This window comes from Hevea brasiliensis, unplaced genomic scaffold (assembly GCF_030052815.1).
Source record: "Hevea brasiliensis isolate MT/VB/25A 57/8 unplaced genomic scaffold, ASM3005281v1 Scaf1, whole genome shotgun sequence".
Lineage (NCBI taxonomy): Eukaryota > Viridiplantae > Streptophyta > Magnoliopsida > Malpighiales > Euphorbiaceae > Hevea > Hevea brasiliensis.
The window spans coordinates 2,177,171-2,179,459 of record NW_026614585.1 but is presented as its reverse complement, the minus strand read 5'-3'; the positions used below and the strand labels follow the sequence as shown (position 1 = coordinate 2,179,459).

The 2,289-nt window shown below is 34.6% G+C and overlaps 1 non-coding gene across 1 annotated transcript; it reads right to left on the bottom strand.

The window, feature by feature from the left end:
• Positions 1-382: 382 nt before the first annotated feature.
• Positions 383-489, bottom strand: LOC131176372 (small nucleolar RNA R71). Its single transcript, XR_009146464.1, has one exon. It is a non-coding gene; the product is annotated as a small nucleolar RNA R71 (small nucleolar RNA).
• Positions 490-2,289: the final 1,800 nt, after the last annotated feature.

Here is a 2,289-nt window from a genome sequence, read left to right as displayed (position 1 = left end):
CAGTGTTTGGTTCTACATCAAGCATTACAAGACCTCTGGTGCAAGCTAACAATTTTGAGTTGAAGCCTGCTCTTATTTAGATCGTTCAGACTGCATGTCAGTTTGGAAGCCTGCTCTTATTCAAATGGTTCAGACAATATGTCAGTTTAAAAGGACTACAAATGATGATTCCAATGTCCATTTAGAGAGTTTTCTCATGATATGTTATACACTAAAGTTCAATGGAGTATCGAATGATGCTATTAAATTGAGACTCTTCCCATTCTTACTAAGGGATATAGCAAGAGCATTGATGATTTCATTACCTGCTAGGTCTATCACTACATGGGAGGATTTGGCAGAAAAGTTCATGGAAAAGTTTTTTCCTCCAGCCAAAATTGTGAAGCTAAGAAATGATATCCAGATGTTTACTCAGATGGATATGGAGACACTTTATAAAGCTTGGGATAAATTCAAAGATTTGGTGAAAAGGTGTCCACATCATGGATTACCTAAGTAGCTATTAATTCAGAGTTTCTATAATGGGTTAAACGGTTAAACTAGAAGTAATATAGACTCTGCAGCAGGAGGATCACTTTTAGGAAAGTCAATTGATGAGGGTTATGAGCTGTTGGAAGAATTAGCAAATAATTGCTATCAGTGGCCTAATGAGAGAAACACAATAAGGAAAGCTGCTGTAGTTCATGAGCTTAACTCCATTACTGCACTGAATGCTCAAATGGATTCTATTTCTAAAACATTGGATCAGATGTCAGTGAATGCAGTTACTACTAGCACTAGAGCACCTATTTGTGAGAATTGTGATGGACCACAGGTAACAAGTGGCTGCTACATAGATGAGTCATTCTTCTGACCAGTACAAGAGAAAGCTTACTATATAGGCAATCTTGGAAGGCAACAGAATAATTAATTTTCCAACACATACACCCCTGCTTGGAAGAATCACCCTAATTTTTCATGGGAAGGACAACAACAACAGCAATAGCTCAGATATCAAAATAGAGCACCACCTAATTTTTAACAACTAGAGAAGAAACAAAGCTTGGAAGATATTGTTGCAAATATGGCTAAAACAACTGACAATTTAATAAATGAGACCAAGATGAACTTCCAGAATCTGAATGTGACTTTGCAAAATTAGCAAGTTGCTATTAAGAACTTAAAAGTGCAAATCGGATAAATAGCTAGCATGCCATTACTAAAGCTTTATGTGATTTAGGTGCCATTATTAATTTAATGCATCTTTTTGTTTTCAGGAAACTTGGGCTAAGAGATATAAAGCCAACCAGTGTTTCATTGCAATTGGCAGATAGATTAATAACTTATCCTAAAGGCATAATTAAAGATGTTTTGGTTAAGGAGGATAAGTTTATCTTTCTAGTGGATTTTTTGGTGTTAAACATGGAGGAAGATAGAGAAGTGCCATTAATTTTGGGACACCTATTCCTTGCAACTGGTAAGGCACTCATAGATGTCCATGAAGGTAAACTCACACTTATAGTGGGGTAAGAAGAGGTAACATTCAATGTTCTTCATTTTACTAAACATCATATGGAAAATGATGAATGTTTTAGGATGGATATTATTGATGAATGTGTGCATGAGATGATTAATGCTATGAAAATTGATGATAAGATTGCTTTTGTTTAGGAAGATTTGTATTTGCATGCTATTCAAGATGTTGAATGTGATTGTGTGCATGATATTGGGTTTGAAGTTGTGCATAATGTTGAGATAAGATAGGAAAAAGTGGAAGAAAATTTAGTCCCTAAGTTGGAATTGAAACCACTCTCAAGTCATCTTAGATATGCATTTTTAGGAGAATCTTTAACTTTTCCTGTGATTGTTTCTGTAAATTTGAACATTGAGCAAGAAAACAAACTTTTACATGTTTTAAGACAACATAGGACTGCTTTGGGATGGTTTATATCTGATATTAATGGTATAAGTCCTAGTTTTTGCATGCATAAGATTTTTATGGAAAAAATTATAAGCCTTCAATTAAAAATCAATGTAGGTTAAATCCCAACATGAAGGAGGTAGTGAGAGCTAAGGTTATGAAATTGTTGGATGCTAGAATTATATATCCTATATTTGATAGCAACTGGATGAACCCAGTTCAGGTGGTTCCTAAGAAAGAGGGAATGACAGTGGTGCAAAATGAGAAAAATGAATTGATTCCCACTTGAACTATTACAAGATGACATGTTTGTATTGATTATAGAAAGTTGAATAAAGCCACCCATAAGGATCACTTTCCATTATAATTCATAGATCAAATGCTTGAGA